This window comes from Podarcis pityusensis (genome assembly GCF_964106645.2).
Source record: "Podarcis pityusensis genome assembly, chromosome: 6".
NCBI lineage: Eukaryota > Metazoa > Chordata > Lepidosauria > Squamata > Lacertidae > Podarcis > Podarcis pityusensis.
Genome location: NC_138030.1, coordinates 20,557,612 through 20,584,794, shown reverse-complemented (window position 1 = coordinate 20,584,794; position 27,183 = coordinate 20,557,612). Strand labels below are relative to the sequence as shown.

Genomic DNA, 27,183 nt, shown 5'->3' with positions numbered 1-27,183 from the left:
CCCGGCAGGAGACTGATAATTTTTTCAAATATGCACTGTGACGAGTGAACTGAAAACAGCAGAGAATTTCCTCTTTGAAAATGCTTTCTGGACTTTCCCAATGAGTCATGGCTGCTTCAGAAGTATTGCCTGCATGCATATCACTTCTGTTATGGAATTTGATTGGACACCATCCAATAAGACTTTACAGACAACACATATCTATGCTATGGAAAGCAAAAAGTTACCATGTCAGGTTCATGGAGTTCGTTGGCACTATTTCTTATTGAGACGTGATACCCACCTAGGGAATTTAGGGTATAAATCAACCTTTTTCTTTATAGAATTTGCAACTGAGTGCATCTGCATGATTAATATACCCTTGGTGAGTACAAAGAGGAATTACTTTCTCTTTTAGCTCTCAAGTAGCTGGCTGCTTCTTTGAATGACATTTCTTACCAACTACTGAGTTAAAGTTTCAGCCTCTCCATCATTGTTGTTTTTGACCACACTTCTTTCCCCCTCAAACATTTCCTGGGAAGCAGGTTTGTCCTGATTATTCTTCCAAACAAAATATTGAGTCCCCATTATGTTATGCAACCCCAGTTGCCAGATCATTTTTCTTCCTTCAACCCATCATCACTATCGTACTTTGCTGTACACTTTTGCTGAATTTAAAATTAAATTGTGAGCTTGTTGAGACAGCTCTCACGGTTTTGATAAAATGCCTGTCTGTAGAATTTCTTGTTCGAGACCAAGAGAAGCAAACATAGGTATTACTCAAATGGTTTTAACTTACAGTTTCTTATGTGTATTTACAGCTGTTAAATTACAGTTATTTGCAAAAGCATAAAGCAGCATGCTTGCTTTCAAACATCTTTTACCAAAATAATTACTTTTCTGCTTACCTTCCCTACACAGATGTTTAAACTATTTTCACACATTGCATCACTGTCATTATCAAAATAAGTACTCTCTAAGTATCCTTTACAACCAACTAAAAGCCTGCAATCAAAATGTGTTTTGGTTGTAATAACTAGGCAAGAAAACTTACGGTGGTTTTTTTAATGAAATAACCTATTTGCTCCTGAAATATTTCTTTGAATTTGACAGAGGCAGGCAACTGTCAACTCCATGTTGGTTGTAAAATCTAATTAACAGCTTCAAACCTCTCATAAACATGACACTGGAAGATGTTTCCACATTCAGAGTGGTCAAGATGTCATTCTAGAGCTGAAGTACTATTCAGCACAGAATTATATAGTACAGATTCCCCCCCCCCATGTATTATTGAATTGACAAAAACAGTGGCATGTCAAGTCAGAAGACCATGGGCTAATTCACACTACTAAACTGGCATGCTGAGAATGTGAGCTGTCCCAAGATCTACAGATGAACGGCGGTATACCATTTTTAATAGTAGTAGTAGTAGTAGTAGTAGTAATAATAATAATAATAATAATATAATGTGAGCTGATCAGATCTATACAGCCCTTGGCAAGTGGCAACATGGTTGCATAATTGCTCCATTATATGTTCAACTTGCCTACTCAATTCACATTTATTGCGTCAAAGTCTGACCTGTTTCTGGTACACCAATTGACAATGACCATCACCAGCCTCGTAGGAGTTGCCCTGTGATGTGTGCAGAGGTGGAAATGCACAAAAATCAACTACAGACAATGAAACTTTGGCAAGACAGTTGAAAAGCCCAATTCATAATAGACTATGACTAGTTCTTATGCATGCCATGTAGTCTAAAGTCAGCAGAAACAGCAGCATCAGTGTATGGCATGGTTAATTGTGGTTTATGCCGCAAGCTGGACATCATTATGCAGGAACTGTGTGACAATGCCAAGTTCAGCATTTACCCACTTGAACCACATTCTCAATTTGATTCCATAAACTAGGGAATGGAAACTTGTGAACCTCCAAGAGTTGCTGGACTCCAACTCCCATTATCCCTCATCATTAGCCATGCTGGTGAAAGCTGGTGGGAGTTGGAGTCCCACAACATTGGGTGTGTGTATCACAGGCTCCCCATATCTGCTGTGAACGCTGGTTGTTTCTCTGAATTTTCATTGCATTTCTCTATTGGCCATTATATAGAAAGAAGCCAAGGAAATACCCAAACAGAATGAATAGCAACTTCTCTTCACATTTAATATAGTGCAATAAGTGAACAGGATGCTCAGCATCCTGTGGCCTGAAGGTTTCCACAGACCAGGCTTATATTGTCCAAGGGAAAACAATAATCTGCTCCATTTTATGAGAATAAAGCAAGACCCACAGCCTCTTGCAAATTAAGGATACAAGCTTGATTATCCACAGTTAACATACAAGTCCCATTGGAAGACAGAATGGACTGAGCCCAGTTTGAAAGTTGCTGTAATGTAGTAAAGATGGGTGGTTTGGGAACCTATGGCCTCTTTCTGGAAAGAGTTTTATGCAGAGTGAAACAGCACCATAGGCTTGAACTAGATGCAATTGTTTGTCCAGCTCACAGAAGAAAAAGAAAACAGAAAACAGCTAGAACACATCTGTGTTCAGATGACAAATCCTAGGCCAAAAGGCTCAAGAAAAATAACTACCAAACTTTTAGAAGACATCTAAAGGCAGCCCTGTTTAGGGAAGCTTTTAATGTTTAATAGGTTATTGTATTTTAGTGTTTTGTTGGAAGCCGCCCAGAGTGGCTGGGGAAACCCAGCCAGATGGGCGGGGTATAATATTATTATTATTATTATTATTATTATTATTATTATTTAAACTGAAGGGAAGTAGACCCAAACTGAACACAAGAAATCATTGTTTTAGATAGTTGTATTATTATATGTTGCTGGCCATTATATGCTCACTTTGCAGCAGAAGGACAGGATAGAAGATCAACAAACAAATCAACCAATGTAGAAACAGCATTTATATGTTTTTAGGAGGAGTTTGGTATGTCAATGACTCTTTAGGAACAGACAACTGGACTGGATCCATTTAAATTCCCTACTTTTACAGAATCCTTTCTTCTTGCTGAGGAATCTGAGTGATACTGAGTGTGGGGCGTCCACTATCCCCATTGCCCTGTGCTAATACAGAGAATGGACCTAGAACATCTCCAATACCCCACTATCACCACTGCATTGCAACGAGAGGCCAGTAATTGCGGAAAGCTTTTGTCTTCCATGAACTTTGCTATCCACAGTGGATCTTCTCATCAAAAAGCCCAATAAGCTTCCAAGGAACACAAGTGTTTTTAGGAACAGTCCAAAGACCACTGGACTAGGGGTTTACTGAGTCCCTGTCAATTATATTATTCTGTACTATGCATAGCAAAGAACCTTCATTTCTAAAGGTCGCCCTGAAACTACAGTAAGCCTGCAATTTATGTGGGAGTTACCTTCTGGGGGAAAACGCCTAAAGCCAAAAACATGTATAGTCAAAACACATTGGGTGCCAAAGCCCCTCCCCCCGACACCTGCCCCCTTTTAATTATTACTACTACTTCTTCTTCTTCTTCTTCTTCTTCTTCTTATTATTATTATTATTGTTATTATCATTTTGTCAAGCATGTAAAACTGAATGTGCACAAGTTAAATGTGTGTAAGTTGTAATCTTATTGTACTCTCTTTTGGGGTGTGGGGGTGACTGATGCCATTTGAGTGTCAAAGTGCTCCCTACTTAAGCAATAAAATAAAAACAAGTGCCTGCAAAAAAACACTTGCCTTTTCATTCAGAGTGCTATTTTCTTGCACACTCCACTTCAGTTCCCTGCAGTGAAACCATCACAAACCCAATCAGGGATCATGTAGTAAATGGGATGACATCACAACATGACATAGCCAGTCAGACTTGCCTGAGCCACCTATGTAAGCAATCCAGGAAACAGCAACAAGGACTGGGGAGGGGAATGGCAGTAATACATGTGGGAAAGAATACCGCCAAAGGATTGAAGAAAACGCAAATAGACGCACAATCAAAGCAATATTTGAAATATCTTCTACCCCAACCTTCAGTTTATACCCAAATATCAAGATCGGGTATATCTGGCACTGCTATAATTATGTATCATGCAATCTTATTTATAATGCAAGTGTTTGCTCCACAAAACCAAACTGTTTTCAGAATGTCTCCACCCCCAGTGCCCCAAACAGCTGTTGCAGCCTCTTCCATCATTTCAGCTTCTCAACTATGTACTAGCAACTTTGCTGGAAGAAGTCTGGCCCTGTTTCCATATTGCCCAAGAGACAAAACAACTGCAGTTACTGGAATATGAGCAATCTGTTATGAGATGTTTCAGATTGCCTAATGGAGGGTTAGTAGCAGAAATAAAGCCTAGGCAGAAGGATGAAGAGTTAAATACTGTATATGAACGTGCAACTGCTGGGATAGCTCAGTTGGTAGCGCATGAGACTCTTAATCTCAGGGGTGGTGGATTTGATCCCCACATTAGGTGAAAGATTCCTGCATCGCAGGGGGTTGGACCAGATGACCCTCATGGTCCCTTTCAGGTCTACAATTCTGCAATTCTAAGAAAAGGGCAATCAAAATTAGCAGGAACTGAAACAACTCAGCGAGGAAAGGTTACAACATCTGGGGCTATTTAGTTCCAAATAAAAATAAGATATGGGGCAATGTAACAGAGGTGTATAAAATTATGAAGAACATGAAACTAGAACCCAGGGTCATCCAGGGAAGCTGGCAAATTAATGCAGGATAAATCTACGTATCAATGGCCACAAGCTACGGTGGTTAAATAGTACCTCCATGATAAGGCAGGGGCTAATGCCACCATGCCCTTCTTATGGGCTTCCCATAGGCATCTGGGTTGCCCCTGTGGGGGGAAAATGATGCTGAACTAGAAGACTTTTGGTCTGATCCAGAAGCACTCTTACATTAATGGGAGGAAAAATACCTGGGCAGGTAGATGATAAGGAATAAGGCATGACAAATAATGTGATAGAAGATCAAGCTGGGAGGACCAGGTCAAATATATTGGTTAGGTGGATCAGAACTGCATAAAAGCAGCAGCATGTTAGCAGAAAATAATCACATATCCAACTGAATCTGAGTTACTATTGTTCCTCCCCAAATTCAAGTTTTGGAAAGCACGTTCTTTCTCACTCTCACACTTCTTCACTGTTAGCACTCAAGGTGAATTTTGTGATGCTTTATAGCATCATACGCACAAAGTACCACGTGAAACAAATATTGAGATTGTTTTGACTCAGTAATAAAGCTGATCTAGAAAAAGTCTAAAAGCAAAGATCAATCTTGAATTCCCTTTTAAGACCCATTTCACACACATACTGCATAAAAACAAAGAATTTCCCTGTTTTTAAATACTAAGCATCTTTACTGGGAGGCAAGTCTCATTTAACTCTTTGGTAAAAAAAAATTAGTACTGGGGTGCATGGAAACATCTCCTCAAACTATAGCCTAAATATAGGCAGAATACAAGGCAGCAGGACATCTCCAAATATAGGCCAATAGGCAACAGCTTGCCCCCGCTGGGTTTGGCACAGCTGTTGATTATGCCAGATGCGTTAACTGATCGGAAAATGCAGAATTTGTCAGGTTTTAAAAATCATGAAAATAAATCCGTACACCAAATTCATTCCTTAGCAACCATCCCAATGAAACAGGTATGCTGATATATTGCCAGTTATGCATTGCCAGTTCTACAATTTCTGCTGGAGCTTGTGCATTTGCCTCCCTCCCCAGCCCCTCAGTAACCTCTACTCTAATACAGATGTTTTCAGAGTGAGGCTCTTTGGTTTCGCACATGGCCCCAGAAAAACAAAAGGTAGCTTTGCGAATCTCAATGGAAGCTGGGTTGGCCAACATTTCCCAATATTACACTACATATTACATCAACTGAAAGTTCACTTCACCATTTCATTTAACAGTTCATTGTGTGCATACAAACAGATGTTAAGATGAGTATTTCTAAACTTCTTATTTACACTGTAACCCTACTATAGTGGATTTCCCCCCCACCTCCCATTTGGTGAGTCTAATTCTAAAGTATGACAACAGACCGAAATCTCAAGTCACTGCTAATGACGACAGCTGAAGTTCTTTCAAGCAGTCCAATTTTACGTAGCTGAGCTATTGGGGGGCGAGTATACCTTTTGTGCAAATGTCTAACTTTTCATCAGAAATACCTTCCCCACTGAATACTCCAAGCAGTGAACATTGCAACCAGAAATGACTGCAATCAGAATCTATACTATCCAACCTTGTAAAGAAACACATTCTTTCCGAATAGACTCTCTATATACCCCCCCTTTTTTTTTGTTAACAAGAATGTATTTTAATAATGCTGACAGAAATCTTAAGTGTTACCTGGAAGCACCTTCACAGAAATAAACGATCATAACTGTTTCTTAGACCCAAGTTGCATGACTTTGGCTGTTACACACCAAATGCATCAACCCATAGCTGGCATTTCAGCAGAGCAGGAAAACCTAGCCATTCTCATGTTAACACTTCGTCATTTTTCCAGTATGCGTTCCAAAGATCTCAGAACCCACAGGTAAAACCTTCCTTTTACAGAGTCTTAAATTTAACCCCTTTTTAAAAAAGCACAGCTTCGCTACAAATAACTGACTGCTCAGAAAGTTTATACACAACCAGCACTGATAAGGTTTCCATCCTAAGAAGTCTCTACAGTGCCTAGCAGTTGTGAATATGGGATCATGCTCCTTATGGGGCAGTGATGTCCAAAATTAAGAGAGTCCCTGAAAATGAGGCGGTAGCCTGACAACCAAGCACTTTAAATTGTTTCATGTTATTTATAAAAACGTGGGGAGGGGTCCGCACCATAGCCAAAGTGATGCACAAACTGACATTTCAGAAGTCTGACAAATGATGCATTTGCAAAGGCAAAGAAGTCTGCAGTCGTTCACTTGGAGTGTTGCTCCCTTTACCTCTCTAGCCTTAAGGCTCACTGCCTTTTAAAAAGTACTCCGGCGGGGCTAAGAAGGCATATCCCCGTTTTTTCGCAGTGACTTGCCCGTGGCTTCCGAGGAACGCCGCGCATGTCTGAATGAGCCATCCGGGCGAGTCACCGGCGGCAAGCAGAACTCTTCGTCTGCTCCGAAGTCGACTCAGGCGCACTGCACTTCAGCGGAGAAAGTTAGCACAGCCGGAGCCAGGCGTCTCCAAGCGACAAGTCCACAAGTGATAAGCAGGCGCGCGGCGAGCAGCCCCAAAGCGCCGCCAGAAGCAGGCAAATCCGGAAGGCTAACGAAACAAGAACAAGCAATGCCTCCGCTCCCGCCGCTCCTTGGGCAGATGCTTCCCCTCGCCACCCCCTCCGCTAACGCGAAGCGCCGAAACATCAGCGGTTGTTTTGCAAGCGGCTCTCTGCCGCCTTGAGCGCGCAAGTCCCCCTCCCTCCGCAGCGCTCCGAAAATAAGTTGGGAGATCCCTCCCGAATCTCTCCGGCTTCCCTCCCCGGCGCCTCCCGCCGCCCACCCCACCCCAGCTCAGCTGCGTCTGGGACTCAGGCCCGCTGTACCGAGCAGAGATCGGGGAACCCCCCCCCCTTCCTTCGCAACCTGCACCGCCTCCAAGGAAAGAGGGGCAGCCGGACGCACAACGCCAGGCAGTCCCGAGGTGGGTGGGCAGCCGGGGAGTGCGTCCTCCGGCGCGGCGGGGCTCTCCATGGGCGGCGCCCCGCTGTCCTCCTGCAGGGGCTGCGCTCGGCTCTCCCGTTGGGTGGCTCCGTGGCCCCGCGCTGCGCGCCCGCCTGCTCCCCCAACCAACCCCGCTTGGCCGCCCAACCTGCCCGCCAGCTCACCTGGCCGGGGCCGGAGGTGCATCGGCAGCATGTCCCTGGTTCTCCCCGCGTCAGGAGCAGCTCGCCTTTCCAGAAGCAGCAGCAAGTGCGGCTGCAGGCGCCGCGGAGCTCGGCCGGACGCCCCGGCATCGCCTCGTCTCCCGCCCAGGCGGAGGCTCCCCGCGCGCCGCGTCCCTGCCGGAGACGGAGTGAACGCCTTCCGTGGCCCTTCTGGGGTCGCTCGGCTCTCCTGCCCTCGCCGGGAGGCGGAGCACGAAGCGGCGGCGGCGGCTCGTAGGCTCGCTCTGCTTTGCCGGAGCAGAGGAGCTCTCTGGCTGCCCTCGACTATTGCGCCGGCTGCGCCAGGCGGCAGCAGCAGAGGCAGCAGCAGCAGCAGCAACAGCAGCTGGGCTTAGCTGTGCAACGCGGGGCCAAGTCCTTGGCGCGCGCAAGAGCTGGGCGCTCTTCTTCCTTCTGGCTTCTCCTCTCGCTCCTGCTGCCGGTGCGAATCCGAGCCGGGCAGGAGGCGACTAAGCCCCGGCGAAAGGCTGCGGCTGGATCCCATTTCAAATCAGAGCGCGGAGGGAGGGGCGAGCGGGGAGGGAAGGGAGAGACGTGTGGGGCGGCCTTTATGGTTTTGTATGTGTGTGTGTTTTTTTTTTGCAAGTTAATTTCTTTCCTGGAGGATCCTCCTCCCCAGCCTTGACGCAATCCCCGAGCGGTTTGGAGAGGGGGGGCGGTTTGGAAACCTGTTCCACCGGCCCCCACCATTTGTTCAAAGTCCAAGTAAAGCCGCGGCGGCGGCGGCAAGTCTTCGCCACGCAGCGCTTCACCATACCCCAAATAAATGCTTGGGTATATACATCCCAACGCAACCCATTCATATGCACATTGACACACTGACCCGCAGACTGCTTTGCAAAGCTGTGTGTGTGTTTGTGAGCGCGCGCGCGCATACACACGCGCGCGCGCGCACACCAAAGAACGATATCAGAGACACAGAGATTCAACAAAAGAAGCTTCTTTCTGCCACCGGAAGCGAAGTTGGGTCTTTCTGGCTAACTAGGCAACCCGCTATACACCTGCGCACCTACCTAACTCTCTCACTTTAAGGGTGGGGAAGATAGCTGGAAGAGAGAAAGCGCCCTGAACAGAGCTTGGCTGTCGGCAGCCCATAATCTTACCTTGACGACAGGAAAGGAGGGAGTTTCCCTCCTGTTGTTGGACGAAAATAGCTATTAAGATATGCAAAGCACTAGTGCGGCTTGCTTCTTGCCAGTTTCCGCGGATTCGCTTTAGAACTGCACCCGAAGTAGCAAATGAAGGCTTCGCGCTCAAGGAGGCAAGCTGCAAATTGTTTAATTGACAGCAAGCTGGCTCCTCTCTTGTTAAAGGGCCAGGGTGGTGGCAGCAGGTTGTTAAAGAAGGGAATCTGAACTTTCTCCAAGAATGGGATGGATTGGAAAAATAAGACTGTCTTTACGGTGTTGCCAGATGTGGTACCTAATTATACCGCATGAGCATAAGGCTCCTCTGGGTAGAGAGATGCAATAATACAAGACTGGGCCTGATCCTGACTGAAGCCTCTGGGCTCTGGCAACAGGAATAAACATAAAACAGTAGAGCAGGTTTGGTCCTGAAGATAAAAAAATAATAATGGGCCATGGCACTGGAAGATCCAAAATGGTTCATGGCATTGTTTCTCGGATCCAGTTTTAACTACTACTGCTGAACTCCTACCTGGCAAACATTTTGGAGTAAAGAAAGCTTTGTAGTTTCTGCTCCCCAAAATAAGCTTCTTCCATTTTAATATAGTGCATGGCACTTTGCTTCCCCCATCTCCCAGTTCACACTGAATAGTTTGTGGATAAACTGGGTGATTCAAAGATCAAGCTCATAAACAACACAAAGGGCATTTTTCACTTATGAGTGGCTGAAGTAGTGGAAATGCTTGCAGAGGAATGGGCGTGTTTGTACAATAAGGATGCTCCTGAAGTAGGGCAAAATGGAAGTGAGCCATTTGAAAATTGGATCTACATTCTAGCCAATATGGGGTTTTACAATCCAATTACAGGCACAGGAAATGCAAAAATGGAGTCAGTGTCATGTGAAAATAGCCCACAAGGGGCTAGTGAAATATTATTTTTCCATTTTTAGAGCCAAGCACCATGTCACCCCAAAACTCAACTAAAACCGCAAGAAAATCTTCCCCAAAGGAAACAGAATTAATGTGCCTGCCTAACTCGGTCTTAACCACTGTGTGTACTTTCCTCAAAACCAAATGACTGAATTGTGAGATGGATAAAGGATAGTTGAGATGGATGTCAAATGGTCCTGCCTTTGGACAGAGAGGCTTAGCTAAACTATTTCTTTCTCTCTTCCAATCATACTATGAAAAGTGTGCTTCTTATCGGAAGAAAGGGAAGGTGTATTTAAATGCTGGATTTCTGCTTGATTAAAATAAATAAATAAATAAATAAGCATCAAACAGTAAACAAAACAGTCTAAAATCTAATATAGCAATGGCATAATCACCAATGCCATCAAAAAATAAGTCACAACAGAGCTTCCATTTTAACAAAAGGTACAGATTTTCTCAGCAAGTACACGTAATTCCAATCAATGTTAATGGAAGTTGCACAGATGCATTAAAGAATAATGTACCCCCTGGTTGGTAACAAGCTTGCAAAATAAATAGGGCTTCCCATTGAAGGGAAAGGATCTTCTAATTCATATGTCAAAAGGAGCTGGCTTGCTGGCAAGAAAACAAAAAGCCATGGAAAGCTGTGCATTTGGCAGGTTTTCAGAATTACTTCACTCGGGCAGTATTTTGTCAGGCTGCTTCAGCAGTTTATACATCTCTCTCTCTCTCTACACACACACACTCTTAAATAAATACTTAGAAGTCAGCACCATTGAGTTCATTGAGATTTACTCCCAGGTAAGTCTGAAAAGGACTGCAGCCTTGGGGATCTAAACTGCATCGGAAACAAACTTTGAGAAAATAAAGTTCTATCAAATTTACAGGCAGACACAATCACTCTATATATGCAAGTTTATGCCGAACACATACTAATTCATATGCAAAATGTGTACCTCCAGTGACTTTGGAAACATGCTAACACCCTGTTGAATAACCAACAGACTTTAGGAAAGTTGCTTTCCATCTCTCTTTCCCTGCCTTTTCCGTTCCCTAACTGTAAAACTGAAGTGATGGCAGTTGCTTTCCTTATTATGCACTCAAAAAGGATATATACTTGGTAAGTGAAATAGCTTCTTTAAACCTACTAGTTAGTGCGATTACGTTTTCAGATTGCACCTGACAATTTCTCTCAACTTGCTTTGTATATTGCTTACTAAACTGGATCTGACCTGTTACCTCCTCCCACCCCCAAGTCCGACAGCACACCCCTCATTTCATTCCAGTGCAAGACAACTGGTATTCCAAATTCAAATTTTAATGATAGGATAGAATAAGCTATTATCTAACAGCTTTTGCTCCCAAACTGTAAAACCGGGGGGTGGGGGGAGAGATACCCACAATTCCATTTTAATAATGTAAATAGTTCTGTAATACTTCTGACATCAATGGGGAGTTACTGCTTTTCTAGACAGCCAAAATCTGCACATACCAGTAACTGTGTTATACTAAGAACTGTAACTTGAAAAACTTGTGTTTGAGCTCGCTTTTCTCTCCTCCCTCTTAGTCCCTTTCCCTCACCCGCTGTGTCTTTTTCGATTGCGAACCTGAGTCTTAGTGTGGATTTTTAGTATGGAAGCCACTTTTTGGGTAAAGAACAAAGTATAAACGCCATAAATATTCAGCTGAGAGGAAAATAGAAGGAAAACAATTAAACCAGATTGGTATAATGGACATGCAAGTTGACCAGATTTGGATGAGTTTTGTTTACAGTGAAGTAGTACAATGCTTTACTACCATGTTCATATAGGCAGACAGGTTGTGCACAAATTAGCGGCTTGAAACCCACCAAGGTTGTTTCTCCCCGCCTTCCACCGGCTGCGTTTCAAGCCACATTCTTACATTGCTGTACAGACCAGAGAGAGGGCAGGGATGTCTCCACCCAACGCCTATTACCTTATTTGTTTCCCTGCACTGAGCTCCAATTCATGTTTGGTCATCTGTGCATGTACAAATGGCTGCCTGAAATGTACACACCCCAGCTTAACCTCTGCTTCTCTTTTCAAATCAGTTTTTAGGGAAACAGCATCAAAACAGGAGTACTTCTCAAGAAGCTGCAGGGTACCTGTGGATTGTGGCTCTTGTCGTGTGTATTCAGCTTCAAGCATCAGCAGGGGGAGCATACTGGAGCCAGAAGTAATGTGTATATAGCCTGAGCTGTAAAGCAAATGACACACTGGTGTGTCAACTTGCCAAATCCCAGTGTTCTAAGGTCAGCCTCTATCCTAGTAAACAATAAACTTTGTGAAGCAGCCCTGAGAAAAAGCAGAATATTTTTTCCTACCATGCCATTTTCTCACAAACACTGTATACAGTGGTAAAGGTAAAGGTACCCCTGCCCGTATGGGCCAGTTGTGTCCGACTATAGGGTTGCGTGCTCATCTCGCTCTAGAGGCCGTGAGCCGGCGCCGCCCGAAGACACTTCCGGGTCACGTGGCCAGCGTGACGAAGCTGCAGCTGGCGAGCCAGCACCAGCGCAGCACACGGAAACGCCATTTACCTTCCCGCTATAAAACGGTACCTATTTATCTACTTGCACTTAAGAGTGCTTTCGAACTGCTTGGTGGGCAGGAGCTGGGACCGAACGACGGGAGCTCACCCCGCCACGGGGATTCGAACCGCCGACCATACGATCAGCAAGTCCTAGGCACTGAGGTTTTACCCACAGCGCCACCCGCGTCCCTGTATACAGTGGTACCTCGGGTTAAGTACTTAATTTGTTCCGGAGGTCCGTTCTTAACTTGAAACTGTTCTTAACCTAAAGCACCACTTTAGCTAATGGGGCCTCCTGCTGCTGCCGCGCTGCCAGAGCATGATTTCTGTTCTCATCCTGAAGCAAAGTTCTTAACCCGAGGTACTATTTCTGGGTTAGCGGAGTCTGTAACCTGAAGCATATGTAACCTGAAGCGTATGTAACCCGAGGTACCACTGTATATCCATTGTATATACTTGTTCCAGAGGCACTTAGGGCAGCTTCCCAGCTTTGGGAAGGAGGCATGAGGACTCTTACAGAGTCCTAAAGTTCTCTTTTACAATGCCTAGTTAGCACTTGCCCAGCTTTGGACAGTAGCTGGGAGGACTTTAGGACCCTGCCAGAGCCCTCACGTCTCCTTCCCCGAAGTCCACCCCCCCACAACATGGGGGCATGTATGCCTAATTTGGGTCTAGTCTGAGTGCCACAGTACCAAAGTCCACCCCTGCTTGCTATATATTCAGTGCAAACATTGTTCTGGTGTCTAAATGCCCCATATACAGTGCAGATGGTAAGGTACTAGCACAGATTGAAGTCTCATTTATGGGCAATGGAGCTCAGATATTTGAGCTTGGGTTATCTTCCTAGACATCTCTCTAGGCATACACCACTTGCAGGGAGAAAAACAAATATGTTAAGTAATGATCGTTTTATGTGTCTAATTAATAAACTAGGAGTTGGGGGGGGAGGTGTTAAAGTGTATGTGGTAGTGGTACATGGTACCAAAGGAGCAAAGGCAGAGCAACCAGTGGGAGGAGCACAGTGTAAAAATACTAATTTTGCTTTTCCTAATTACTGCTTCTTCACTACCGCCTTCTTCAGCTGCGAAAGAGAACCAACTATTAGAGCTTTTCTTCACTTTTGAATTCCCTGCGTACAAAACTGGTTGCATGTTCGCAAGTATTATTTGAAGTCCAGCCAATTTTGTCCTTTGTGCTTTTGCATCGCAACGCAAAAGAAAGAAAAGGAAGTTATAAAGTTGTGGAATAAAATGAGAACTGAAAGTGTGAACATGTATAATAAATCAAAGGTCTGGCAAATGAGAAGAGGGGGGAAATGAGCTGAAATCCAAGTTATAAAGCTGCCTTACACAGCTTCTGCCACTGTAACTAATGGTGGCATTCCAAGCAGAAATCTTTCCCAACCCTGATGCGAACATCCTTTTAGTTTGAGATGCTGGAGAGTGAACCTGGAATCTTCTGCAAGTAGTACAACAACCACTATAGGATATGGTGCATCCAAGTTTTGTTGTGCCTTGATCTTAAGATGTGATTTAGATGGATGACTGTTGGATCATTGTATCAAACTGAATTTCATGGTTAGCATTAAAAAGGTAAAGGTAAAGGGACCCCTGACCATTAGGTCCAGTCGTGACCGACTCTGGGGATGCGGCGCTCATCTTGCTTTATTGGCCGAGGGAGCCGGCGTTTGTCCGCAGACAGCTTCCGGGTCATGTGGCCAGCATGACTAAGCCACTTCTGGTGAACCAGAGCAGCGCACGGAAATGCCGTTTACCTTTCCGCTGGAGCGGTACCTATTTAGCATTGGTTAGCATTGGTTAGCATTACAGTGCCCAATATTTAGTATCTAGTTAAATTGCCTGCAGAAATATACAGTGGACGCTCGGGTTGCGAACGTGATCCATGCGGGATGCACGTTCGCAACCTGCAGCATTCGCAACCCTTGTCTGCGCATGCGCGGGTTGCGACTTGGCGCTCATGCGCAAAGCGCGATTTAGCGCTTCTGTGCATACCCGACCGCTGAAACCTGGAAGTAACCTGTTCCGGTACTTCCTGGTTTTGGCGGTCCGCAACCCGAAAAAACGCAACTTGAAGCGTCTGTAACCCAAGGTATGACTGTAGTTATGTTTGCCATTAAGAATTATAGAAAATGCAGCGCACAATCTCTTCTTAATTAGGAATACTTTAGCCATTCTACATCATACTTGCTGGCATCTGTCTGTGTCAAGAGACAATGGTGTGCACCTCCAGGGGTGAAGTCAAGCCACTCCACTAGCAGAACCAAAGTGACCTCTCCAGAGCACAGCCTGGGTGTGTGTATGGAGGTCCCAGACTGCCCAGATGACAAGCCCCCGCTTTCAGCCTTGCTGATGTGGTCCAAAGGAAAGCAGAGTAATATGTTTGGCACCAGCTTGGCTGCAGGAGTTGCCAGGAGGCATGCAAGACACGATCCAACTGCCTTAGGGACTTCACTCCGGATTTGTGCCTCACACTTTGAACAAAATAACCACAGTATAATATTTATCGAATTGCAAATTAGTTGTATGATGGAATTTAAAATGATACCAAGGCTTCAATCCTATGCTATAGGCTATAGAACCTACTGAACTCAATAGTTGTGAGCATAGTTGCACAGGAGCTTGGTTTTGCAAGTTAAAATGCCTCAATGTAAATGCTGCTGATAACTCACAAAGATACATTTCCATTGTTTAGCAGCACACTCTTGGCTAGTAATAATTAGATTGGGAAGATGCATAGCAAAAGTGGTATTAAATTACTGAGATAATATTGATTAATATGACAACACTTCTGGCTGCTTAGCAAAATAGTAATCTGTCTTTCTCTAGTGTCCGGTCACAACCCCCCCCCCCATATGATTAACATACAAGATCTTATTACTACAATGAAATGAAAAGACATAGGCTAGATTAATAAATGTATAATTGAGGTATTAAAATGATTAATATGGCTGACAGGAGCAAGTGCAAATCCATACAGAAGATGCAGATTAAATGACCGTTTGAATTAATAAAGGAGACTGTATACAACAAAGAAGTAATATCTGAGGTAGTACCAATCTCACATTCTTTTATTCATCTTCTGCAAGTAGCCTCTTTAAGATCCGCATGCAGTTTAGAAGGAGGAACTGCAAAGATTTGAGAATGATCAGGAAAGACTACAGCCAGTTCCTATGTACAGTGGTACCTCAGGTTACATATGCTTCAGGTTACATATGCTTCATGTTACAGACTCTGCTAACCTAGAAATAGTGCTTCAGGTTAAGAACTTTGCTTCAGGATGAGAACAGATATCGTGCTCTGGCGGTGCGGTGGCAGCAGGAGGCCCCATTAGCTAAAATGGTGCTTCAGGTTAAGAACAGTTTCAGGTTAAGAACGGACCTCCAGAATGAATTAAGTACTTAACCCGAGGTACCACTGTATGTTTATTCAGAAGTTTCAGGGATTTAATGGGTGAGATCCCATGGACAGTAATACTAAAAGGAAGGGGTGTTCATGATGGCTGGGAGTTTGTTAAGAGGGAGATAGTAAAAGCACAACTTCAGGCAATACCAATGAGACGGAAACATGGAAGGTGCCTAAAGTAGCCAGGGTGGCTATCTAAAGAACTTTTAACTGAGTTAAGATTAAAAAAGGATGTGTACAAAAAATGGAAAAGGGGGGAAACCACCAAAGAGGAATTCAAACAAATAGCCAGCACGTGTAGACACAAAGTCAGAAAAGCTAAAGCACAGAATGAACTCAGGCTTGCTAGAGAGGTTAAAAGCAACAAAAAAGGCTTTTATGGGTATGTTTGTAGCAAAAGGAAGAACAAAGAAACAGTGGGGTCACTCAGAGGAGAAGATGGTGAAATGCAAACAGGGGATACAGAAAGGGCTGAACTCCTCAATGCCTTCTTTGCCTCAGTCTTCTCCGATAAAGAAAACAATGCCCGACCTGAAGAATTTGGAGCAAATGATTCAGCAGAGGAAACACAGCCCAGAATAACTAAGGAGATAGTACAAGAATACTTGGCTAGTTTAGATGTATTCAAGTCTCCAGGGCCAGATGAACTGCATCCAAGAGTAATAATAATAATAAATTTTATTTATATCCCGCCCTCCCCAGCCAAAGCCAGGCTCAGGGCGGCTAAAAGAACTGGCAGATGTGATCTCAGAACCACTGGCAGTCATCTTTGAGAATTCCTGGAGAACAGGCGAAGTCCCGGCAGACTGGAGGAGGGCAACTGTTGTCCCTATTTTCAAAAAGGGGAAAAGAGAGGACCCAAATAATTACCGCCCAGTCAGTCTGACATCAATACCAGGGAAGATTCTGGAGCAGATCATTAAGCAAACAGTCTGTGAGCACCTAGAAAGGAATGCTGTGATCACCAATAGTCAGCATGGATTTCTGAAAAATAAGTCATGTCAGACTAACCTGATCTCGTTTTTTGACAGAATTACAAGCCTGGTAGATGAAGGGAACGCAGTGGATGTAGCCTACCTTGATTTCAGCAAGGCATTTGACAAGGTTCCCCATGATATTCTTGTAAAGAAGCTGGTAAAATGCGGTCTTGACTATGCTACCACTCAGTGGATTTGTAACTGGCTGACTGACCGAACCCAAAGGGTGCTCATCAATGGTTCCTCTTCATCCTGGAGAAGAGTGACTAGTGGGGTGCCACAGGGTTCTGTCTTGGGCCCGGTCTTATTCAACATCTTTATCAACGACTTGGATGATGGACTCAAGGGCATCCTGATCAAATTTGCAGATGACACCAAACTGGGAGGGGTGGCTAACACCCCAGAGGACAGGATCACACTTCAAAACAACCTTGACAGATTAGAGAACTGGGCCAAAACAAACAAGATGAATTTTAACAGGGAGAAATGTAAAGTATTGCACTCGGGCAAAAAAAAAAAAAAAAAATGAGAGGCACAAATACAAGATGGGTGACACCTGGCTTGAGAGCAGTACATGTGAAAAGGATCTAGGAGTCTTGGTTGACCACAAACTTGACATGAGCCAACAGTGTGATGCGGCAGCTAAAAAAGCCAATGCAATTCTGGGCCTCATCAATAGGAGTATAGCATCTAGATCAAGGGAAGTAATAGTGCCACTGTATTCTGCTCTGGTCAGACCTCACCTGGAGTACTGTGTCCAGTTCTGGGCACCACAGTTCAAGAAGGACACTGACAAACTGGAACGTGTCCAGAGGAGGGCAACCAAAATGGTCAAAGGCATGGAAATGATGCCTTATGAGGAACGGCTAAGGGAGCTGGGCATGTTTAGCCTGGAGAAGAGGAGGTTAAGGGGTGATATGATAGCCATGTTCAAATATATAAAAGGATGTCACATAGAGGAGGGAGAAAGGTTGTTTTCTGCTGCTCCAGAGAAGCAGACACGGAGCAATGGATCCAAACTACAAGAAAGAAGATTCCACCTGAACATTAGGAAGAACTTCCTGACAGTAAGAGCTGTTCGACAGTGGAATTTGCTGCCAAGGAGTGTGGTGGAGTCTCCTTCTTTGGAGATCTTTAAGCAGAGGCTTGACAACCATATGTCAGGAGTGCTCTGATGGTGTTTCCTGCTTGGCAGGGGGTTGGACTCGATGGCCCTTGTGGTCTCTTCCAACTCTATGATTCTATGAATTCCAAGTGATATGCATAGGACTGCAACATTCTATATTTATTTTCTAACTCTACATGCACAGTTTCACAATAAGTCTTCTCTGTCAGGGGATTGCAATTTATTTTGAAAAGAAGTGGGAAAATAGAACAAATGAGATTGTTTGTTTATTGCCCCTTAGTAAGTATCAACATATGGTAATTTGAACTAATTGCTACCCCCTCTCATTCTCTCTTGATAATACTTGGTGCATCTGATCAAGGGGACCATTAAAGCTTTTGCTGTGCGCCATTCAAGAGTCTTCAAGGTGCCACAAGACTCCTTGTTGTTTTTGCTGCACCCGACTAGCACGGCTATCCCTCTGGAGCATGGGTAGGCAAACTAAGGCCTGCGGGCCAGATCAGGCCCAATCGCCTTCTAAATCCGGACCATGGATAGTCCAGGAATCAGCGTGTTTTTACATGAGTAGAATGTGTCCTTTTATTTGAAATGCATCTCTGGGTTATTTGTGGGGCATAGGGATTTTTTCATTTCCCCCCTTCAAAATATAGTCCGGCCCCCCACAAGGGCTGAGGGACAGTGGACTGGCCCCCTGCTGAAAAAGTTTGCTGACCCCCTGCTCTGGACAAAGTTAATAGTAAATAGTCTTTCTGTCTCTATTCTTTCTAACACAGAGTCACCTTTGTGATGGAGCAGGCTCTTTTCTCAAGCAAGCACTTCAAGGGTTAAGGTATGTGTGTCTCTTTGCTTGTCATAACTTCTCAACGAGAACAGAACAAGATTGTCCATCTATTAGAGTGTGTGCCAATGCCACTTTGGGATCTTAAAGGCTGCAGAGCAATGCTTACCAAAAGGAGTGTGTGTGTGCACAGTGGATGCAGAGAGAAAAAACATGATAATATTTGCTTTTTCTCCATACCATAGGTCTCTCAGCTACTTACCACCTCCCCTGGTATCTCAGCCCCCGCACAATTAGGCACAGAGAAATTTACAGTATAGATTTGTATAACGGCATTAAGAAACTGGCAGTTTTATTTTCAATTCCTTTCCTAATGATCCCTAACGTGAAATGTGACTTATTCACAGCTGCCACACACTGGATTGACATCTTCATTGAGCTATCTACAATGACCCCAAGGTTCCTCCAATTCAGACCCCATGAGCACATATGTGAAATTAACATTTTATTTTTTATTTTGGCCGGTGCGCCTTTCAAAATAATGTAAATCAGTGGCCCTTATCTGAAATTTGGGGAGCCTGATGTCTTTGGAAGCTAGTACAGTCCTTGAAAGTTTCATGCCGTTTGGATAGAAAACCTGGAAGTTACAGACAGCAGATGAATGGTTGGGCCTCCTGATGCACTCTGCGGGGGGGAAATCTAGTAAATTAATTAATGCAATTTCAAGAAAAGGAAAAGGAAACAAATTAAATAAAAATGAACCAAAAAGCTATGTGGGGGGAAATCACTTGCATCTCTTAGTTACAGCCTCTTTCAAATACACACACACACACACACACACACACACACACACACACACAGAGCTCCATAGCAGCAGATTAAAGGCATGTTTGCAGTGTCTGTATTTCCAAAGACTTGGCTCAGGAACAGCATCTGGAGATTGCACCAGTAGCACCATTGAATAGTATGTAGGGCGGCCATCATTTGAGCTTTTACAGCTTGTGTAGTTGTGCTTTTAACAATGGTTGGATTGACACCAGTTAGCAGGTAATGTTTATCTCCATGCTGTGAAAAGCTTCTGTTGCTGATTTTTGCTGATAAAGTTGTTGTTGAAAGCACAAGTCTTTTTGTCTGTTCTGTTGACAACCGCTCTCAGTAGCCTCTCTTATTTCCATTGGGAGCAGGCATAACTCATTAAAGAAGTCTTTGCTTCCTCCTCAGTATATTCTTGTTATGTTTGCCTTAAGTCTGTGGTGAGGGCATTGCTCTCTGCCTGTTAGTCACTTGAGATGGCAGTATGCTTTCATTGCAATAAGGGTAGTGAAAACGCAGCTAAGAAGCAAAAAAATCAAATATATATGACTGGAACCCTTCTTTGGAAATTAAACCAATGCCCAGACTTTACTTGCAGAAACTTATAGATGAATTTGTAGCAGGAAACCCCCTCCCCCCAATCATTCAGTTTGTACAAACTTCACACACACTCACACTCACACACTACATACGCTACGCTTCTGTTATAAATTCATAGAAAATCAACCATACATCGGATTTGCACTGTTCCACTTTTATTTTACTCCATGAAGGAAGGACTACAAAATGGGGAAGGTTTGATACAGGCCAGCCATAATCCCTTGAACATCCCAGCACATCCACAGGAGCCCTGCCCAGTTGCTATGCCAACCCTGATGGTCCTAGACAGAAGACAATCAAGATCACAAAGAACTTCCATATGGGAATGGATTCTGCATGGACTGGAACAAAGGACAATGATCAGATCTTCCCTCAGGGGGCAGGAAACTGCAACTACCTTTTGTCTTCAGAAAATGACTCATGGGGAGGGGTAGAAGAGAACCAGCCAGGTGACAGGACACTCAGGTTACCACCACAACTCCTCCCTCAACCCCTCCTTTCTGTAATGTATGCATGATGTTTCTGGGGGTGGGCTTGACCTAGAGGATGGGAATTTCAAAAGTTTTTATAAGGTCTTGCACACCATTTTTTGTGTTTTTTTCCTCTCTCCTGCAAGTGAGGGGAACACCCTGTTGCAACAGTTCAATAAAGGCCAAGCCTACAGGCTGCTGATTTGCTCCAATTTACTCTGGTTGGTGTCTTTACTTTTTGTCCAAGGGAGCCCTCGGATTTTTCCGGTAACAAATTATAACAAAATATTTACAGTCACATGCTTCTCCAAGCATGGGCTTACAGTCTCTTCTTCTAACTTCCAAGCAACTGTATTTTCCTCTCTTTCCAGAGCTCAGCACTCAGCCTTCTATATCTCAGTTAGGTCCTGCCTTGCAGCTCCTATGAGAGATTTCCATTTTTATCTTCTCCTGCAGCTTTGCTCTCTTTCTTTCAAGCAGAGAAGTAGCACCCCAACACTCTATTCAACTTAGCAGTGTTCACAGTGGATTCTAGCACACAGTCATCTTGCTTCACACAAAACGGAATGTCTCCTTCATTAGACAGCTCCCATGTGACCAACATTAGCCAATCACATGAGAACTACTGGAGAACTCTCTAGAATTCAGTTACCAATCAATCAAATTTAAACGCGTAGTAATGCAAACAAGCATTTACCATTTCTGTGAATTAAGTTACTATATTTAGCATGCTTTCTTGAAAGTAATCTCCTCATTCTAGGCATCACAGCTTGCCATTTAAGAAGCTATGTGATGAACTAGGTTCTTGTCAATTTCACTCATAAGCAAAAAATATTTGTTTCCTCTAGTTCTTCCCCCTCCCCTTAGAGAAGTGAAACTGATTGGGCCAAATGTTTGCCAAGAAGGATTCAGGGAGCAGCCTGGAGCCCTCATGGCCAGTAGATCTGATAATGAGGGGAAAAACAACAACAACCTCACTTTGTTGTCTGATTTCAAAGTCTGGGGCTCCTACAAGTAGTTCCTATGCTACTGCAAACTGCAGCAAAGGAATGTGCTGGGACAAAGAGAGGCTAAAGGGATGAGGGGTGAGGAGAGGAATGCTGCAGCCGTCAGTTTAAGAACTTAAAATAACAAACAACGGCAAACTAAATGTGCAGATCTTTGCTTTGGCACTTGGTGGCACAACACTATATTTTGTATTAAGGACTAAGGCGAGGGGCAAACCGTGCAGGTTAGCATGAGTCTGGTAGAGAAATCCTTGACTATTCCTAAACATGTGTATTTGTTAGAAACCAAAATTAAATTAAGAATCTCAGCTTTGTGAATATCATGGTGCACAATGCATTGCTTCAAAAAACAAACAAACAGATAGGTACACTGCTGAATATAATATTTCAGCTCTTCTGTTTTCACAACGACTGACAGGAGTGAGACCTTGTCAGAATATAAACACCTGTGCTCAGAGATCTGCACTGGTTGCCAATCTGCTTCCAGGCCAAGTTCAAGATGTTACTATAGCCCTTAACAGCTTGGGACCAGTTTACCTACAAGATCGCCGTACCCACATGTGCCCACTTGACCCCTTCAGTCAGCAGAATTGGCACAACTACAGGTGCCACATAATACCAATTCCACATTTGTAAGAACTTGGATCATTTAGTGTGGCAGTATGGGGGAAAAAGTGGGTAGAGAAAAGCTTTTCTCCATCTATCATAACACGAGAACTCATGGGCGTCCTAAGATGCTGAACGCCAGAATATTCAGGACATACAATAGAAAGAACTTCTTCACACAGTGCTAAGTCAAGCTATGGACTTATGCTTCCACAAGAGGCAGTGATGTCCACCAGCATGGGGGGGGGGGGGGTTGGCTTTGAAAGAGGATTAGTCAAATTCACAGAGGAATTAATAAGCCTATCCATGGCGGCGAACTCTGATGTCTATGGTTTGCATCCACTGTTGAAGGCAATAAGGTTCTGAATACCGGCTGCTGAAAACTGCAGGAGGGTAAGACTGGTGTTGTGCTCAAGTCCTACAGGTTGGCTACTGTGAGAACAGGCCGCAGGGCTAGCCTAATGCACCAGGCTCTTCATATATACATATACATATGTTAAAACGTATTAAGCAGATGTCCTGTAAAATACACTTATTAATGTAAAATGCACTTATTAATCTTGCTCCTTGATTCCTAATCTTCATACTAGTATGAATAACCCTTATTATAAAGGTAAAGGTAAAGGGACCCCTGACCATTAGGTCCAGTCGTGGACAACTCTGGGGTTGTGGCGCTCATCTTGCTTTACTGGCCGAGGGAGCCAGCATCCAGCTTCCGGGTCATGTGGCCAACATGACTAAGCTGCTTCTGGCGAACCAGAGCAGCACACGGAAACGCCGTTTACCTTCCCGCCGGAGTGGTACCTATTTATCTACTTGCACTTTGACATACTTTAGAACTGCTATGTTGGCAGGAGCAGGGACTGAGCAATGGGAGCTCACCCCGTCACGAGGATTTGAACCGCCAACCTTCTGATCGGCAAGTCCTAGGCTCTGTGGTTTAACCCACAGCGCCACCTGAGTCCCTAACCCTTATTATACTTTTTACAAAAATTATTAATACTGCTTCCTTACAACCTATATATCTCAGATGTCCCATAATATTCTATTTTGCCCTTTTCTCTCATATTAGTTCCTGAAATGTGCTTCTTAAATCACTAAGTTAAAAAAAAAATCACAAGATTCCTGTTCGTTTTCATGGTGCCCCAAGGATCTTTGTGGATTTGTTTACAACAGACTAGCACAGCTACCTCTTTGGAGCTTTGAGTTGGAATATAAAACTGTAGCCCTTCGTGTTCTTCTAATCCAGATTAACAGTCTGCTCCACCCCCCTTTCCCATGCAAAGGAGTCTTTGGGGATGGAACTGCATGCAAAACCATGAGCATGTATAGACAAATGCAAATGAAAATAATATTTTGCATGTATCATTACCCTAACTGTACTCACAATCATGATAATTACACAATTAATTCTAGCTTGATCGCTTGCCTCAGCAGTTCTGTAAATTCAACCCACACAATGTATTCCGTATTCCCACACAATGTATTCCTAGCAACCAACAGCCCCTGTCAGGCTTTTAGTGGCAACAGTGTGGATAATTAAGGATGGCCTCCCGCCTTCGTTTTCTTGTCCTGTGTCACCAGCTACACAGGGCTGCGCCACAGGGCATGAACCTGCTTCCTGAAGCATTGCCCTCTCTCAAACGTTATGCATTCCCCACTCAACTCCTCACACTGGTGAGAGGGATGTTTTGCATTTTGCTGCTGCCATTAGCTGACCTATGTGTGTATGCACATATGCAGTGCATTTGCACACACAATGATAGATGAACATGTGTGCACACCAGCGCTTTCAGAAATAATTTGATGCAGGAACATCGGTATGGTGAAACTTAATCACTGCTGTATTTTAAGTAACAACAGCAAGATTATATTATATTACAGTGGTACCTCAGGTTACATACACTTCAGGTTACAGACTCCGCTAACCCAGAAATAGTGCTTCAGGTTAAGAACTTTACTTCAGGATGAGAACAGAAATCATGCTCTGGTGGCGCGGCGGCAGCAGGAGGCCCCATTAGCTAAAGTGGTGCTTCAGGTTAAGAACAGTTTCAGGTTAAGAATGGACCTCCGGAACAAATTAAGTACTTAACCAGAGGTACCACTGTATCTTTATCTCAAGCCCGAGTGGAGATTTGAAGCCTGGCCTCACAGGTCACTAAACAACACATGTTGGTAGCACAGCCAGTATGCGTAGTGGGTTGCAAAGTATGAGGGCAGTTTCCTTTCCCAAGGATCTACAATCTAGAATTTGACACGGGGAGTGGGAAGGAATGGAATACAAGATCAACAGGAGAAGAATAAGCATTAATTTCAGCTAAGCATAGATGGGCTTGTTGAATTTATTTATACAACTGATCCCAAACTTACATCTGATGAAATGGGCTTTTGCCAATGAAAGCTTATTCTGCAATGAACTTGTCAGACCCATACGCCATAGGATTCTATGTTGTTCTTGTTTCTTATGAATGTGGTTTCTTACCTTTTTGAATACTTTGCCTATTTGGAAATTCTGTACTTACCAGCTGCATTAAATCAGAGAGTTTCCCATCACTTCATAGTTTACTGTCTTACTACTTATTGCTTTCTCTGGGTGAGGGGAAAAAAATCTACACAACATCCACACTGCTGTCACAGCCACTCTACACAGCATTTCTTATAGGAGGCTTGTTCGAATGCTTGTCTTCTTGAGATTGCCATCTATCTGATCAGTCAGGACACAGAGAAAGTTACCCAGTTTTCAGGTCACCGTATCCTTGAAGCAATTAATTCCTCTTTGATGGGTTTAAATTATTACATGGATTCACCACTGCAACTGTTTTGACAGATCACATTGTACCTAACTTAGGAGCACAACAGACAGTCTTTTGCATGTGCTATGACTGAAATGAATGAAATTACTAAGTACTTACATTAGCAATACTGAAATGTATTTCTGTGCTAGTAACGTTGAGGGACTGTCCCTTTAATAGCCTGTGATTATGCTATTAAGAACGTTTCTAGATTTTGAAACAGCTGACCAGAAGATTAGAAGGATCATAGTATGTGAAGGACTACCTGCATTGTCAAAATACTGTTTCAAAATACATCTTCAGAAGCTCTTACACGAGAGTAATGAAGAGATATTTATTCAGGATAATAATGGAACAGGCTCAGCAGCAAGCACAGGGTTCAGAAGTCATGATTCCAAGGCACACAAGCAAAGCAAGAGATGTCAAACTGAAGAGAATCAACGAAGATGTCCCAACAGTTGTCATGCCCACCCCACCAAGCTTCTAAAGATGAGGTGGTATGAGCTCACTTATGAGGCTCTCTCTTATTATGAGACTGCTGTGCATGCCAACACATGCTCTGTCTGGGCTGGTGGGCCTGATCAACACTCATGGTGGCAGTACCTGGTTCTCAGAGACAACCCTGTGTCCTGTCCCTCTGACTCTGCAGGAGGGAAAGTGGGGACAGCCAGTAGATCTGCTGCCTCCTTGCCAACACCTAGAGTCACAACGGGAGAACCTCCACCTCTAGCTGCTAGTCTCCAAGCCCCCCACTACTACTTTTTCCTCTTCTTCCTTTCTGGGGCTGCCAAACTATGTATGCCAGATTCTGACAGAACCATGGGGCCCATGACATGGACTATAAGCACACACACATAACCTGTTTCTTCTTTTTTCAGATTCCTTCTTCATGATCTTATTGTTGGAAACCAGCAGTGCAGGGAGTGATAATCTAGGCCAGGGCGTGTGAATCAGACAATACAAGCAACACCCCCCCCCCCCGCAATGCTGCTCCAAGAGGCTTCATCAAGGGCAAGTGTAGCCCTCAGGTCAGAATAGGTCAGTCACTCCTGACCTAGACACTGGGCATGAACATTGGCTATTGTCTCTGTGTGGTTTGTTTAAAAGAAATGCTGCAGGAACAGAAACACACACATATTCCTATAACTCTTGTTTTTATTACTTTATTTCAAAACTTTTACATCACTCTTCCTCTAACTAATCCATAAGCAGTGAATGACAAGATAAACATAATCATCATAAGACATTCAATAGAACCAACTATAAAAATAGAAGCAATAAACCTATACCACTGAAAAAAAAGACATTCAACTGAAGCACTTAAGAATTTCCCGAACCAATAACTCACCTGGATTCCCAAATGCCTAGCAGAAACTAATATTATTGTGCTTTTTGAGTGTTCATAGTACCTTGCATATATAATCTTAGTACTCCTTACATTGTCCCCTATAAGGTTGGTCAGTATTTTTATCCCCATATTGCAGAAGCAGGATTTGAACTCAGGGATTTCCCAGGTCATAGCTCATACTTTTAGTGACTACTTTAAGCTTGCCTTCAAACTGAGCCAAACTGGGAGCTTCAGTAACACTTTAGCACCCCTCTGTTTTTTGGCTATATCATCATTCTTTTCTGTACTGCATTTTGGTAATGAAACCACCACACTACAGTACTGCAGACCAGAGATACAGCAGCATGAATGCACATTTAGATGTGCATCAGGATGATATTGCCTACCTGCGCTTTATTACACTTGATGGAGATGAATGCACAAATGCACCTTCTGGTGAATGACAGCAGCACGGTTTTGTCTGCCTGCACTGCGGTCACCATGAAGCCAAATGGTCGTGTGGCACCATTGCATCCACTATGTGATCCCCCAAGTTGGGTGGGATTACACAGTGAAGAGAAACACACCCTTTTTAAAAAAAAAATGGTGCCAACATAGCAGCAAAATGCAGCAAAATGGATGCAAATAGAGACCAGCAAGAGGAAGGCAAATGGGATGTTTTGCACTCATCAAAAGATTACTGGCTCATGAAAAATTTTTGAGGATGAAATGTAATGCAGGCAGCAGAGGTACATAAGGGACACACAGTGCATTTCAGGAGAGGAAGCTTTGTCCTACATATTAATTTTTCTCAGGAGG

At 43.8% G+C, this 27,183-nt stretch overlaps 1 protein-coding gene and 1 long non-coding RNA gene across 4 annotated transcripts in view; one reads left to right on the top strand and one right to left on the bottom strand.

Annotated features, from left to right (window-relative positions):
- Positions 1–27,183, bottom strand: part of SULF2 (sulfatase 2) — a 286,446-nt gene that overhangs the window by 106,636 nt on the left and 152,627 nt on the right. Inside the window, exon 1 of one of the 3 annotated variants that reach the window (XM_081011116.1) lies at positions 7,775–8,283. The exons of 1 other annotated variant lie outside the window; for it this stretch is intronic. The gene's annotated coding sequence lies outside the window, so the exon portion shown is untranslated. Of the gene's footprint in view, positions 1–6,899; positions 7,041–7,774; positions 8,284–27,183 lie in introns of those variants that run through there. One more of the 3 variants, XM_081011118.1, reaches the window with a different exon arrangement.
- On the top strand, positions 7,168–26,962 carry LOC308480303. The gene is made up of 4 exons (XR_013988013.1): positions 7,168–7,590; positions 11,965–12,089; positions 18,745–18,800; positions 25,916–26,962. It is a non-coding gene; the product is annotated as an uncharacterized lncRNA (long non-coding RNA).